Source organism: Narcine bancroftii, chromosome 5, assembly GCF_036971445.1.
Source record: "Narcine bancroftii isolate sNarBan1 chromosome 5, sNarBan1.hap1, whole genome shotgun sequence".
Classification (NCBI taxonomy): domain Eukaryota; kingdom Metazoa; phylum Chordata; class Chondrichthyes; order Torpediniformes; family Narcinidae; genus Narcine; species Narcine bancroftii.
The window spans coordinates 77,212,992-77,230,041 of record NC_091473.1 but is presented as its reverse complement, the minus strand read 5'-3'; the positions used below and the strand labels follow the sequence as shown (position 1 = coordinate 77,230,041).

At 37.3% G+C, this 17,050-nt stretch overlaps 1 long non-coding RNA gene across 7 annotated transcripts in view; it reads left to right on the top strand.

The window, feature by feature from the left end:
- Positions 1–13,161, top strand: part of LOC138763559 (uncharacterized) — a 70,380-nt gene extending 57,219 nt beyond the window's left edge. For 3 of the 7 annotated variants that reach the window (XR_011357648.1, XR_011357650.1, XR_011357649.1), the window contains exons 8-9: positions 6,948–7,084; positions 12,729–13,161. This is a non-coding gene — a long non-coding RNA (uncharacterized lncRNA). Of the gene's footprint in view, positions 1–6,947; positions 7,085–8,182; positions 8,288–12,728 lie in introns of all 7 variants that reach the window. The other 4 variants (XR_011357644.1, XR_011357646.1, XR_011357645.1 and 1 more) reach the window with 3 other exon arrangements.
- Positions 13,162–17,050: the final 3,889 nt, after the last annotated feature.

The following is a 17,050-nucleotide window of genomic DNA, read 5'->3' as shown; positions in this document are numbered from 1 at the left end:
CCCATCCTCTCCCACTGCTTTGGCACTGTGACAGCCTCGGAACTGGGCGGAGAGGTACAGAGCTTGTCGGGCACAGAGGCATTGTAACTCATATCTCACACCAACACTTGCCCATTCTTTGTAGTCAATACATGGACATCCCCGCTCCTGCCGATGAGTCCAATAACTCATTGGATTATATCTGAATTTGCATTAAATTGGGGTTCCACTGTATGAGTTTTCTTTGTAAAGATCAGGAGAATCAGAATTTATTGTCATGAACATGTCATGAAATGTTATTTTACAGTAGCCTCACAGGTGCTGATGTTGCTAACAATTTTATTTTTTTTTAAATAAATCAGTGCAAAAGAAGAGAAAGTGAGGTAGTGTCTGTACTTTCTTGTCCATTAAGAAATGTGATTGCAGTGGGGAAGCTGTCCTTGTGCTGCTTGGGTGTTCGCCTTCAGGCTGCTGTTCTTCATTAATGATGGTAGCAGAGTGAAGAGGGCATGGCCTGGGTGGTGAAGATCCTTAAGGATAGGGGCTGCATTCTTAAGACACCATCTCTTGTAGATATCTTTGATGCCCAAGATGGTGCTGGCTGAGTTCACAACTTTCTGTAGTCTTTCCTGTTCTGTGCATTGGCACCTCCCTATGACAAAAGCAACAAGGAATATTTAAATTGCTTTAGTTAACCCCCCCCCAAAAAAAAATGGGTATGTTTATGGCTTTATTGATGGGATATCTTTATCACTGATTCTCACATATTTTAAAAATGTTACTGTGGCAAATAGTTGTGTTGTGACAAGTCTTGTCAGTTGAAACAAGCTGAATTACACGAAAAGCAATTTTAGAAGAGAACTCATCACCAGAATGAAGTACCGCATCATGATTTTAGATCTGTACTCTCTGATAACCTGCTTTTCATCAGTTATAAAGTAAGCATTATATTTCAAAGATAACATTGTGCCTTACACAAAGTTGGATGTTCAATTTGAAGGTCCAGTTCCTGCATTCCTCTTCAGTTTGAATTTCTTCCAGTTTCATCATGCTGCTTGACAGGTTTAATTTCAATACAGATCTCCATGTTCAGGCATTGAGTGTACCATGCAACATCTTACAGTTGCAATTAGTCTAATCTCACAGATCAAAGAAAGCAGACTGCTGCAAAGCGAGAAAGCCTCGGGTGCAATTAATGATGGGCAGCTAATCCACTTGAGAAATTGCTCCCGTTGTCAGAAACTAATTCTTTATACTTTGAAGTCACTTTCTTTTGCAAAATTGGTCGGTGTGCCTCTATTTATTCCATTAAAGTGTTTCAATGCCATTTCCTGAGAATCAATTTGGTGATTTCTACGACTTAAAAAATATTGATGAACATTTTGTCCTATTTGCTCAGAGTTGAACAAGCCATCGTTAAGGCTGGTTAACATATGTTCCTGTTCAGTCTGTTAACTCTTAGTATAATCTTTTTAAACTCTCTAATGTATGAGTATTTACAACTTTTCTCCATTTGGTTTTTGCTATTTTGTAATTATTGTTGCTGCCTCTCTGCAAAGTACCTACAAAAAATATCAAAGTTCTAGTTGATAGTACATCCCAGTGGCATTTAATACTTTCTGAGCTCATACTTTTCAAGAAACTAGGGCACTAAGTAACAGAATCTTGCAACAAGGAAGTCCATTCAAACCATCTTCCTTATACTAGTGAGGAATGACCTACCTAATTTTCCACTCTTGCTCTGAATTTTTACTTCCTCTCAGGGGGTGCAATGCTAATTTTTTAGGTGCTGGGGCTCACCAAAAATGGCGACAAGGAGGCACCTGGAGCAGCCCCATGCAGTGCCAGAGCGGCACTCCGGTGAGCTCCAGCACCCCTGCTACCTCGAAGAAAATTCCATTTTGAAAGTCGCTATTGAATTTGCTCCCATCACCCTGATGGATGAGAAAGCTATTAATTATGCACTTTCCTTGCAAACAACAGGAATGCTGGAAAGGAAAGCTAAGGTAAGGCTTTCTTTAAGTATAGATTACAGCCAAACAACATTGCTCCAGGTGAATGTCAAAAGCTTTTTTTTCCTCATTTGGGTATTTTGTAAAGCTCATCAACTCTCCACATGGAAAGCAGCTCATCCTAAAACAACTCTTTATGATTCACAAGCGGGATATCAGAGCTTTCTATAACAAGCTTTCTAAAACAAGGGTTTTTCAAACTTTCTTTCTACTCACATTCCACCTTAAATAATCCCTATGCCTTAGGTGATCAATGATTAGTAACGGATTATTTAAGGTGGTATGTGAGAAAGGGAAGGTTGAGAACCACTGGTCTAGACTCAATTGTTACTGAAATATTTTGCTTGAGAATGATTGTCATTGGCCCATTTCCCTTGGAGTTATGAAACCGTGAACATAATGAGTCAATTAGATATGATTAAAACAGTGATTTTCAAACTTTTTCTTTTCACTCACATACACATACCAGCTTAAGTAATCCTTTACTAATCACAGAGCATCTATGGCATAGGGAATACTTAACATAGAATAAGAGTGGAAAGAAAAAGTTTGAAAACCACTGCTTTAGAGCATGATAGCTTAGCAAAGCCTTCTGTTATCACACTAAATTGTTTAATGGCATCACAGTGGGATCATTGGACCACAGGGATGAGGACGTACAGCAACTTATTCAGCTTGCATTAATGGAGATTCTCTTCCTGTTGAAAGATTTTGTACACCATTTGGTTAACTGAACCTAGTTGCTAATAACTAGCAGATGGATCTCACTGCAAATCTTAACTCATGAATATTTAAGAGGGTGAGATGACTGCAGATATCAAGTGCTTTCTATTCTGAATGTTAAACATTCCAAAATGATCACTTTATGCTTCCAAAGGGTTTTATGTGTTATCATCTTGCAGAAACCTGATAGGATTCATGAGGTCTAAATTAATATGAAATGTTCTGCAGGAGATAGCTGTATAACCTTTGAGATGTGACTGGGCAAATGTGGCATCTGATGAAAGAAATAGTCACCTAACTGATTTGGGGAGAAAATAACTAGTTGTGAAATACAATGAGAAAGGAAAGAAATCACCTTTTACACTTCATGGACAGTTTGCTTATTTGAGGTGACCACTTTCAAATAGTGTTTAAATTAAAGAATCACAGCACTGTGAGTAAAATCTTTGTGGGGTGTGCATTAAAAGGCTGCAATATTGGTGGGTGCATTTCCAGATAGACCTTTCAGCTCTTTGAAAGGAAATATTGGAGGCTGCATACTTCCATTTAATGTTTCACCCTGATGGAGTCAGATTACTACTCTGCCTTTCTCTGTAATTAACACATGATGAAGGAGCACATTGTGAAAAATTTCTACATGAGATTTGAAGCAAAAATACTCCCCTTGCCATTAGATCACATTGAGAACTGGTCATGGAATTTCTGAATGGAATCAGCCAAATTCAGCTGGGTTAGCAGCAGGTCACCCACAATTGGCCTCTGCATCCTTCTGGACAGCTGGCAAAGGGAAGAATAAGCTGGGAAATGATGACTCCCAATTGCTCATATTCACTGGATAAACAGACCTATAAAGTATAGAATCCATGGAAGCCATACAGCTGCGGGGACCATTGACTCTGGGAAAGAAGGTTAGGGAACTGATCGGTTAGTGTAGTGGTCAGTGCAACACTATTACAGCGCCAGTGACCCAGGTTCAAATTGCGGCTGTTAGTAAGGAGTTTGTATGTTCTCCCCATGTCCTCGTGTGTTTCCTCTGGGTGCTCCAGTTTCCTCTCATCTTCCAAAAGCATATGGGGTTAGTAGGTTAATTGGTCACTTGGGCTCGTCGGCTGGAAGTGCCTCGTACCATGTTGTATCTCTAAAATTAAATGGAATTTAGGGATTGAATGATTAAATCAATAAGGCTGGCTGCTGGTGGGATTGGGGGGGGTGGGGGGTTGGCAGTGAAGGTGGAAAGTCGATGAGAAATTGGATATCAACCTACATAGAGAATAACAATTTAACACTTTCATGTCAAGTCACTCAACACACCTTCAGGAATAGATTTTAAAGGCTTGCTTGCAGAGAAAAAAATAACCTAGCCCTAAATTAGACCCATGGCAATCAAAAAATAGTGTCAAATCACATGGGCCCGCTGAGATTTTGATGGTACAGGGATCATAAGGCAATCGAATCTCCTTGGACATTGATTTCGGTTGACCAGAGAGCAGCTTTTAGTTTCAGAAAAGGGAGAAGAGAAAAAAGTCTGAGTTAACTGCAAGTTGGAGTGAGTTGTGCTCAGTTTGCACTGCCACAGATGTTTATCACAAGGGTGTTTTTTTTTTCTGGAGAGTTAAGAGTATATAGCTGCCTGGGAACATTGCATTTTTTTTCTTGCAGTAGCAATCAGAGCATTTGCAAACCTGCTTGAATCTGGGTAGAAGGTTTAAAAATAATTACTCTGCAGCATGGAACATATTAACTCAAGTGACCCTCCTGACTCTGGCACTGTATAATCTTAAAATAGCACACAACCACATTAAGATGTATAATCCTGGCTTTCTTGTGTGTGGGTGGAATTTGTCTTGTTAATGCAGCTTCACATTCCTTTTACATGGGATATTCTCATGGAAATACATCAATCAAATTGCTCCCAGAGGAACATGGCACTGAATGATTCATTAAAAAAAAAAATGTTTTTTTTTTATTTTTGAAGTGTCAACACTTAACATTAGGCCAGAGCCAAGAGTCCTAAAGGAGAGATTTGACTCCCAACCAGAAAGTTCCATTCTCCAAGTACTCTGTACTGGCCTGGATGTTATTTGAATTCTTTGTGAGCCCTTACTCTTTTTCCAGACCAGGATGTGGAGAAAGAATACCATTGGCAGAACCACCTGTTCTTTGAAACAGTACATTGGTCTATAAACTTCTTCGTGCACCAGTGGTGCTGGCATTTCCCAGAGAGGGCATGCTGAAACCACTCCAGCACAGAGAAGGAAAATGGAAGAGACCAAACAACTTAAGAAAAGGAAGCTAATCATTTTAACGAGTTGGTCCGGAAGAGGCAAAAACAAAGCTCATGCTAATCTGGTTGTACTTTCTGCAGCTGTGGCTGTGATCAAGGATTAACTGCAGAAATGACCTGAACTCTTAATAATTAAAAGGCATAGAGATCATGTTGATCTCTAAACGACATCAGTGCAATCAGGGATAGAAATAAAAATGATATTTTTTTTCCTTTTTGGGTATAAGTCTCAGAGCATCAAATTCAGAGCAGAATATCTGCCCCACTGTGTGATCCAGGAGGTGATTCTCCATTTCACACACTTGCCCTCCAGACAGACTGGTTTAAACAGTTGCTTCAATTTGGCACAGGTCACTTGCCATTGCTGTGACAGCTGACTTCAGCAGTTCAAGGACCCTGTGGATATCATGATAAATACAAACTGCTCCCAGATTCACTTCTGTCAATTCCAGTTTGATATCAGATTTCAAGCAAGGATGTCTGTGGAGGGGAGGAAAAGAGGTCAAAGGGGATTGGAGGAAGGTACATGCAAGAGAAGTAAGTGTCTGAGAATATCACTGTGAATGCATTTGAGACAGGGGCAGATACATCTTTCAAAATGGAGGTGAATTCAGATGATATAGAGTTCTGGGAGACAAGATAAACCATGATCTGATTCATTGACAGAGCAAGCACAAGGGAATGTTCCTACCTCTTGGCTTTGAAGTCCTTATTTGGAAAATAAGGACTATTGGGGCTCTCTTCTCACTGTTGTGAGAATTAATGAATTGTATGCAGCAAGGAACAAATACTTTATTGGATTTTAAAGGAAACTGTAGATAATTTTTAGGAAGAAAAGTGATTATAATGTTGCAATGCATGTATTTTTCCCAATAAGATCTATTTTTTCCTTTTTAATTTCAAACTATATATAATTCTGTGATTAATCCTTTTCTAAAAAGTCATTCTCAATCTCTCACTATTTGTAAACAAGAAATGAAAACAAGCTAACGCAACACATAAAACTGCTATGATTTTTCATCAAATTTGATCCAAACAAGCTGGATTTTTGTAAATACAGGTATGCACCACGTAACGTCCATGATACATTCTATGAAACTGGGTATTATATGATTTGGGCATACTGTACTCACTTTGCAAAACTATATGGGATGCTGAACTTACAATAAATTAAACTTTAATTTTTTTTTCACTTTTTAAACTTTTACGTAAACACTTTCTTAGCATATAGTCGCATACAATTTAACCAAGAGGGTCAGGATCATCCATGTCACTGTTCTCAACTTCCTCAAGTTTCCACTGGGAGAGTTTCTGGTCAAATAACCTTCTTTGATGAACTGACACTCTGTAATGCCCGAAGAACCTGGCTGAGGTTCTTGGGGAGGTGTTGGCTTCTTCAGGAATATGTCCAGTGTTGTTTGCCTAGTTTGCTTTTCCTTTTCTTTTCATAAATTTCTTTATATACAGCAAACACTATGAGCATTCCTCTCCATCAGTGAAAAGCGTCCAGATTTTAGATCCATCTCTTCAGCAAACTGTTACGGTCTGCAAAGAGTTTTGCTATCTCCTTAACAGTAAACCTCTTCTGCACCACCAGGTTCAGGAACAGCTGCTACCCCTCTACCATCAGACTCCTCAATGACAAACTCAATCAGGGACTCATTTAAGGACTCTTATTTGTGCAGTTTATTAATTTTTTTTGGTCTCCCTGTATTGCACAGTCAATTTCTTTACATTCATTATCTGTTTCCAGTTCTTTTGATTGCTTACATGTTCACACTGTGTGCAGATTATTTTTTGCATTATCAATTAGTGATAATTCTGCTGCGCCCACAGGAAAAGGAATTTCAGAGTTGTATGTGATATTCATGTATGTACTCCTGACAATAAATCAGAAATCACTTGTTCTTCTTCTTCTGCCGTTTCCTTTTCCCTTGCCCCTTCTTCAGATCCAGTTACATCTGAAATGTCCCATTCTTGCGTTCTTCGATCGGGAATTCTGACTGAACTCCATTATAACCCTATCGGACCACGGATGTATATGCAGTCGGACGTTGCCCAATCGGACATTAAAAGGCACACACCTGTATGTATAAAATATTGTAGGTTCATAGTTCCACTTCATGACCACAGTCAAACACAATTATCTTCCTCTTTACACCACTAATTACACATGGTCTTTTGTTATAAGTGTCCTTATCAATTCCATTATTAGAAGAAAACTGCATAATGATCAGAATGCAACTTGCAAATATACTTCCTCTGCTCATTGGCCATGCGATAAATTTGACACTTCCAGCGATGTTGCATAATTATAGGCCATTGGCATGACTCAGCTTCTCTTCTGAGACTTGATGTGATGCGTGTTTTCCAATTATCTGGTCTTTAAGCAAATATCTGAAGGTCAGTTGAGCTGATTGAAATAAGGACTGAAACTTGACCCACCGCAGAAGCCACAGCTGATGGCACTCACAGGAGATATAGAGTTCAGTGCAAAATATGATGGTGAACATCAGCTCTGTTGCAACTTGTTCCACTGAAGAAAAGGAAAAGCCCCAGTTGGTAGCAGTTTAAATGCACAACTTTTATCCTCCTCATAGGTCTGATTGAAAGCTATTACTCAAGACTAAAATAATCAACCTTTTGCAACCTGAGGGCCACAAGATGAACACTGTTCACCGGAGTTAGCTTGCCACAGGTTTCATTTGTTGGAGCACAACATTTGCAGCTTCCAGTTTTGCCATATGCTTGCAAAAATATATCCCTACCCAATAAAATGGTTTTCACTGTAATCATCTTTACTCATTAATCTGGCTGGCAATAAACCTGATTATTATGAAATACTTTAGCACAGCTTTGGATGGCCCAGTCTTATCCATCCCATTTCCCTTCTCCCTCCAATTGTGCACCTATCTTCTTCTTAGTTACCTGGATCAGTGGTTAGGTGATTCATCTCAGTGCCTGGAGACTCTGGGGAATCCTTAATCATTCTGCTCCTCTTGGCATTCATGTTGAATCTGTGAAATATTCTTCAAATATGTTGAATAGAATGGGGGAACCTGAAATGCAAGTGAGGTAGAGAGGAAGGATTGAGCACAGATCTGCAGACTGGAAAAGAACATTGACCTGTGTGCTGGAGATTTAATTTTGCTTGAACTTCGATTAAATATCTTTATCTCCACAGATTTCCATGGCAGCCTGTTGTTCCAACCACTGTGGGAGAAGGGCTAGTGAGGGTGGAATTCTTTGTGACCATGATCACTGTGGACCTCAGATCTGCCAGCAGGAGGCAGGTTTATGACCCCTCCCCCTGTCCCGTGTCTCTCTCCCCCCCCCCCCCCCCCCCGCCCCACCTGAGCAGTGGATGTTCACTGAGGGAATGCCATTTAGAAGTAAGTTGCTTTGTGCATTCAGCATCAGACCACAGTTTCAGATGACCTGGGCTGCCCTGCCAGCATGAACCATATTAGGCAACATGCCACCAACTCACACCCACTAGCTCCTTCCTGAATCTTCTGTTGCATAATTTCATTAGAGAGTTGCACCTCTGCAAATACACAATGTAAAATAAATCAATTCTCTAAACAGGGTATTATTTTAAAGTTTCATTTGCCAAACATAATAAAAGCCTGCAGGTCTAATGTGCAAAGCAGACAATTGAAATCATTCCAAAATGGTTGCTCAACTATGCTCCAACAAAATATTAGCATCACTCTCTTCCCTCCATTTCCATCCAATCAACATTTTCATTCAGATTCCAGCCAGGAAGGGCAATAATTCAATTTTGACTGGACTATTTACTATGTTCAATGTATTTTGGAGACCATTTGACATTTGAGGGATCATGAATATGGTTTAATTAATTATGAAAGTCAGTCACTTGTGCATTATACTGAAAACTTTCCAGAAAAGCAAACAAGGGAAATCACATCTTTAAGCCATTATCTTGGCTGCTTCACCCTTGCCAGACTTGACCCTAGGGTGCAAGCAGCAGTTATATTTGAACCTGATCATTAAGGAAGCTACTCCCTGTGTTGGCTGGAAGGAAGTAAACAAATCAAATCCCACTGCGATGACATAAGCACTGAGAACTGACATCTTCTGTTATCCTGAGAATCAACATTTGCTTTTGAACAATGTCAAAGCCAAGCAGTTATTCAAAAGGTCAAAATTACCTTTTTTAAAAAGAATTCCAATCCTTTAAAACAAAATGAACAGATGTTGGCAATTGTTATCAATTGGACTTGCATGTTCAGCAATCTTTTCAAAAATTATTCATTATTTTAGTTTGATTTGCTAACATGAAGTAAAAGGTTTGGGGCTTCACCAGTGACACTGAAGAATTGTGAACCCACCAGCTCAATGCCAATTGAGTGTCAAATGATCAGAGACATCACCTACCAAAAGGGAGGTGAGAGACTGTAGGGCAATAATCACCTGTCATTATTAGAAAGGCAGGGCCAAGATTCATCCTGATCATCCTTTTCCAAAGCAAATGTTGATAGTTTGTAACCCATTTTACAATCTATCCATTTTTTAATAGCTAATTTCTAAGTATTTTGGATGGCAGAGAGGATCCTGGGAATAACCCTTAATCTTTGCGTTACTATTCCTCTTGCATTCTATGACAAGAACTCCAGTGAAAAACGCACCAGATTCCATGGAGTCTCTTCAGTAACGGCAGTAAAAGTTTTCCAAGTATCCTGAAATCTTCCCCAACCACCCAATCCTGTTTTATTATTGTTCAGGGAGTGCCAGGGGTCATGTTGTTAACATTTAAGTATTTTTTTGTGTGTTATTTTTCTTTACAAATGAAATTGAACATCTTCCTAACATTAACAATCTTGAACAAATTGAATCAACTAAACAAATATTTGCAACTTTACTGATGCACTTATTGCAATAAAGTTGCTTTCAGTGCATTTTGTTTATTACAGCAGCGGTTTAATCCTTGACCTAAGCACTGAAACATTTCTTGTGTCTGGGTCACCCTAACCCTTAAGAACCACTTGTGGAAAATTTGCAAATCTTTTATATTCTGCTCAAACCATACGAGTGGAAAATATATATAATTCCTTATAACTAAAATGGGTTCAAACAACTCGCAAGTTCAATCTCTTGATTTCATATATTGCTTTTAATGTGTTTTATAGTCTATACAACCATGCACACTTACCTGCACTTCCACACACGTCAGCATCTTACAACGGAAGAAATGCATTGTCGCACAAAAGTTCATCGAAGACTTTTATACAAGGATGTCAAATGGTCATTTTGCTTGCTGCCAATATATTACAAGTCCATCTCATGTCATTCTTTATACCCCAGTCGTGTTTTTTCTGTTACTCAGTTTAAGAGTAAAACCTGCCAGAGCCTTTTCTGTATTTAGCTGGTAAAAGAAGCTCCTTGTATTTACTTTTTGCAAACACACGGAATTTACAACTATTTAAACAGATGCCAAGCTGTAACATAAAACCCAGAACCTGAATAGGTCACGCTATCCTACTTCACCATAAACAGACTGTAATCATGCAAGACATCAGCAATCACATGTGCTCTGGTCACCCTCTAAGCCATCTACGAGCCTAAGCCATCTACGAGCCAAAGCCATGCTCATGATGACTGCTCTGGGTTAAATATTTGATGTGGATTCTGCCTTTGTGCATACATTTTAAATACATCCTTTCAATGTCTATGATTAATTGTTGATTTCCTTTGTGCAGATTCCATATTTTTATCCACAGGCAGTGTGTTAGTTAAAAAGCATGCTATTTGAAAAGGAATTTCTTTGTAAGATACATTTCTTGCTGGCACTATTGTTCATTTTATCGCCTTTTACTCCCAAACTTTCCATTCTTTACGGTTTATATTTTGTTTCTGCATAGGAATGGTGGTGGGGGTTAAAGGTGTGGAGATGGGGGAAAGGTGGGGGGGGGGGTTGAGGGAAAATGTCTTTCAGTAAAAGCAATCAATCATTGCTTCCTTTCTGTGTTATGGCCATGCACTTTGCAATAGCAAGGGATTTCTTCTGCATGAAAACAGATTTTTAAAAATTCTAAAATGATTTATTCAACTGGAGAATGTTCTTTGTGAGCTCTTTGCTTTGAATTCTTGCCATTTCTTTTGCAGATTTAACTGATTAGACTACATTTGTGCCAGAAAATTGCAAAATAATTGCATGCCACAGACAATGAATTAGACCCCACTCAGAACCAGACTTTTTCCTCACTTTAAATTGTTCTATTTACTGGTGGCTTTAGGGAACATTCAACGCTGTCGGTGAGTTTGATGCTATTGGAGAAACCATCGACCGTTGATTGTACCTTTTAGCCAGCCTCCTCCAGCTGCCTTTGGGCTTGTTTCACAGGCCACATAGATTAGCCTGAAACCTATTTTCTGTTTATTATGACGGATTCTAACACGGTCATTAAAGATAATTTTGGGGAACGTGGAAAACAAGTTCCTGCAAAGGTCACAATCAACATTCATTGCTGTCGGTGGGTTTAACTATATGGTAAAGCTCGCTGAACAATGAATGCAACTGTGGCCCAGATTTTAGCACAGCACCAATAGTATCTACAATGGTCAGGGTAGGTAATGTTCCAAGGATAATTTGGGCAAACAAAGATAATGCTTATTTACAGTTTGCATGCTTTCATATGTGGAAATTAACAATTAATGTTATTTGCTCATAATTACCACAAATCATCTAGAATTGATTAATTTATTGAAACACTGAAATAAGATTTTAACAAACATATTATTGAGCCTTCCTTAAAGTCTTGATCTGTGTGATCGAGATTTGTTGGTTAAAAGGTGATGATTACTGAGTGAACATTCTTTCCAAATCTTTCACCATCGAAACAGATAAGAATTTGTTTGTCAAGAAACAGATGTTTCAAACTGAGAAGCTTTTTACCAAATGACTATCATATTTTTACGCATATAGCGCACATGTTATATGTGTATTTTACAAATAGGTGCATTTATGCACCTAACGAAAATATTTTTACATGTTGAAATAACGGCCACAATTAATATCAGGCATGGGAAAGTTGAACTAACAATTTGTAGTGGGCATGGGAAAGATGCACTGGCAATTTACAGCGAGCGTGGGAATGTTAAATTGATAATGAGAATATAATGGTGGCCATGAAAGAACGCGCACAATTTATAACGGCTGTGGGAAAGGTACAATTTTAATGGGCGTGGGAATGCTAGAGCGAGCATGAGAATATAATAGCGGCCATGAAAGAACACACACAATTTATAGTGGGCATGGGAAATTTTGATCTTGGGTACATCTCTTTGTACTGTATGGCCATGGTATCCTATAACAGGACATTCTGGCTTGGGCACTGCACCTTATCAATGTTAATTGCCCAGACTCATCCCTAAAGGAGGAGATTAACATAGCAAGTACCTCTGATTTGAGACATTAGAATCAAAATTCTTCTTAACTCTGAAGCCTGTCTTCGATCTATTTAATTGATTCCTCTCCAAAGCTTGTTAATATATTGCAGCAGGTTATCATTTATATAATGGCCCATTGACACATCTGGGGGAAGTTGATTAGATGTTAATTGCATGAGATTCACTGTGCCAGATACTGGTATGTGCTTTGTCTTATGTCCTAATTTAAATGCAATTTGCTTTTGCCAGTATATGTGTGTGCATGTTATAAGAAAATATTTTTACATAATTTATGTATTTTTGCACATTATATGCAGGTGAATATTATATGAACGAAAATACGGTAGATCTGAAATCTGAAGGCTGAACTAGCCTATTGCAAAGAAAAATTCGTTCAAGGAATTGAATGAAATGAATTATCTAACTAGTTGGTCCTGGTTGGAGTAAATTTAAAAAAAATGCTTTCTGGTTCAAGCTAATGGGACTTGAGCCAGTTGGATTATTCCTTTCAACAAGCTCCTCCTGAAGTTGCTAGGCATGATTGGTGCTTAATTCAGCCGTTGTTTCTGACATTAGTTTCTAAATTGCTGCAGTAATGTTGCATAATATCAATTCATCATCACCAATATCTTCAAGAGTTTCATCTTTTTATAAAATACCCTATGTCTTCCACCTAATGATTTCTTTCACTGAGCTGTGTATTTATATATGATAAAATATAACAAAAAATAAACTTTGTACTGAATAAAAATAATTGAAGTTTTGCTTATTCTATGCATGTGGCAGATGATAATGAAGTGGTTTAATAACTTGCTATAAACTTTTTTCAAACTGATAAACAAAATGCTTTGCTGGTGTTTAGAATAGTTAAGGTCTCATGTTGTATGTTCAGCTATTAAGATGAGTATATTTCCTGCCATCATACTGATAAATCTCCCTCAATCCAGATTCTTATTCATTTAGTTTTCTTTAATTGGCAACTGCCTAAATTCTGCACAAAACTTCTCAAACTACGTTTCCCACTTCTTCAGCTGCTAACGGTTTTAAAGCTCTTTAGGATATGCCAAGTTTGTGAAAGAAACTTTATTAAAAAGTATATTTAGTATACTCAGGTCAGTGGTATTCATTTTATTCCCACCATCTTCTCTTCCCTGTCTGAGATCATGAAACTATTTTAATTTTATTTTAATACACAATAAAGGGTTATTGCACAAATTCATCATTCAAAATAAACTTCACCAAGAACTCAGTTCATTTGCAAGTAATATATAGACTGCAAGAAGCTAATGAGCAAATTAAAGGGGACAGGGAATATTTTGAGTATGAGAGGGGGGGGAGAGAGAGAGAGGGAGAACTATTTGATTGTTTTTTTTTGGACAATTTTGACTTCGGTTTTTCCTTTGTGGAAATTGCTTTTATGTTCACTCCTTTCATAAAGCAAATGTGGAGAAAGAATGCTAAATTGTATATTCACTGACTGCCTTCCATTTTAATTCTCATCTTGAATTTTAAAAAGCTTTTGAATGATCTTCAGAATTCTTAAAAGATTGGAATAATCATTAAATTTATATCATTCTGTGCAAGTATGAGTTTAAGACTTACACTTTTTCAATGGCAAAAGTAACAGGTTTCAAATAAATAAAAAATAAAAGTCTGCAGATGCTGGAATCTTGTGAAAACATTGAGATGCTGGAGGAACTCTGTGTCAGACTGTATCCATGGGTAAAAATGGTCATCATTTTGGTCAGGACTCCTTATTGAGACTATGCAGAGTAAACCTTTTCCCCCTTCATATACGTAATATCCCATTTTTTCTCAATAAATGTCCCCACCCCAAAACACTATTTCTGCCCTGGAATGCTGCCTGGCACTTTGAGTTACTTCAGCTGCTCATTTCCTTACAATTAATAGAAGACTGGCAGAAAGCTTGGTTGTTAGTGTCCTTTCTAATTGTGGATAATCTCATCAGGCTTGCCTCATCCTGTCCTGACCAATGTCCAGATACATACATAATTTTGGAATGGGAGCTCTGACCAATGTTCAACGTATTAGTCATAAGCCATAATTCTGGCCAAGGTTTATCCCAGCCGAGGCACACTGGTGAAACTATTTTAGAAGTTTTTACTTGGGATAAAGAAATATAAAATAGATGGTATTTAAAAAATAACATATTTGCTATTTTTAATTTTCTTGTGTCAACCTTGGTAGTATTTAGATTTTTTTCATCTACACTGGTAGAAAATACCCCATAAACAGTTCTAAAATGTTACAGAAAATCAATAGAATTTTCATCTTTTTGCCCAAATGAAAAAAAAATTGCTATCTGGATTTTTATGCATAATTAATGTCAAATGCTTGTTTCTTTATTTGCTTAAAAATTATCTGTTTTTCAATAACTTTATTCCTGTTAACTTTCATTGTACTTTGAACAAATGACCATTGAAAACAATAACAGAGAAGCATTTCATTGCCTTTGCTATTACAGAAAAATAATCCAGGATGGTAAACACAAAACAGACATACTACTGCTACAATTAAACTCATGGTAACATAAATTCTATAACTTTAAATTATCTTAAAGCAGTTGGTGAAGTTTATCATTGGGCATTTGTACAATTTGGTTAAGTGTGAATTGTTAGCAAATCTTGATAATATTTGGGAGTTTTCCATTGATTGATGACATTAGAGTTACTTAAAAAAAATACTGTATACTGATTTGGACCAGGTGCCTTGGGATACAAGCTGGCTAAATCTAATTTACATGTGCTCTGTTAAATATTTGGACTAGTACAACAAACTTAATTGAGAAACTAGCATAAGGCTGTGACAACGTAGTGTTGTAAATTTAATTCAAATGGAGCAGCAAAATTTGTCCTGGGAGCAGACATATTTAATTTATTTAACTGAGTTCAAAAAGCAGCATGAACAACGCTTGACATATTCAGCAGAACCTACATACACTGTTTCCCTGTTAACAGAAAATGCAAGTTCCATGCGAAAAGAAACATCCTGAAAACCACATTGTAACACTTCAGACATCACAGATCGATGTAAAATTAAGCCAGCTATTTGGGTTTTTCTTTCTGAAAACATTCTGCTCTGCAGTCCTTTTCCTGTCGCAGATTTTTTCAACGACAATCTCTTTAAATTGGTCTCAGACTGTATTAAGTAGCAGATTTTGTCGTCTGATGGAGTCGGACAACCTTTAGATTAACTCCATTAGCCGCAATAATATTGTTATGCATTTCTGAATGAATGAAGAATTGAGCAACGGACACTACTTTACCCTGACTTTGATTTTTTCTTGCACTATTTTATTTTGTAAGGTGATTTATATCAATGTTTACACTGTGACGCTGTTGCAAAATAACACATTTTGTGACATGTTCATGTCAATAAATTCTGATTCTGTTTTCATCTTGCTGTGTGCAATCGAATTGGGCATCATGGGATATTGGCTAATGATAAAATATTCCTAAAAATACACACTATGAATTAAAAAAGATATATTGTACAGTTCGTTAGAACTGTTGAGTGTTAGGTCGAGTTAATGCCCGGAGTACTATTTCTTACCCCACTGTTTAATCATGACATTGCACAGTTTGCCTCAGTAGCAACAGATGGCAAAAGTGCAGAATTATTGGTGCAAACAAACAGACTTCCTTAGAAATCATAACTGTTATTTCATGTTACATTTAAAGGCATATTTATAGGAAGATAAAGAATAGGTGACAGAATCCCATATCCTTCAACATGGAAAGTTGTGAAAACATCCAGTAGAGGAACATATTTGTTCCTGTGGGATAACCTGCAGAATTTCAAGACAGACTTTAATCAAATCAGAGAATTCACTGCATCAGTTTCATTCTATCTACCTTAGTTCCAGTTTGAATCTGCATTAAACCTGTCCAACGTAGTGCAACGTCACAGCTTCAGAAAATAGTCATTCCCCAGAATTACTGAAATATACCATGTTAAAATAGGCAAACTATAATGATTTGCTGTTTTATTCATTGTATGGTTTTTTTTTTTAACCAGCTATGTGTAGATTTATTTTGCACATATAACCTATCAATACAAAGATTACAAATGGAGCAACCAGTTGAGCGTTGTGTCAGGGGTTATGATGAATGGAACGTTACCTCCAAATGCTTTGATAGTTAATGTAGTGACTGGTTTTCTGTAATTTATACTGGCACCATAACAAAAACAGTGCAGTTTTCCAAATATTCAAATTCTTTATAAATGTTAATGAACCAATAATCTACATGAGCTTCAAAATCAAATGGGATTATGTAAATGTAGTGCAAATTATTTCCAAAAGCTTGTGTTAAACCAGATGTTTCCAACAATGTGTACAGTAAAAATGAAGAACATGAATCAAAACATTGGCAGAAGTATTCACAGGTTTGGAGTAACTTGAAGTTTTCTATTATTGCTATTTTATGGATGTTACAAATAACCTCTGAGCTCGAAAATACATCTACATCATGGGGATACATTCATGGGCCCAGAATGCTGTTAATAAATCTTCCTGTTCCTAACACAATTAACAGTAATTTCAACAATCAAGATTTTTTTTTCATGTGGAATACTGATTCAATGACTGCATTCTAATTTTGGGACTCTGAAATGAACT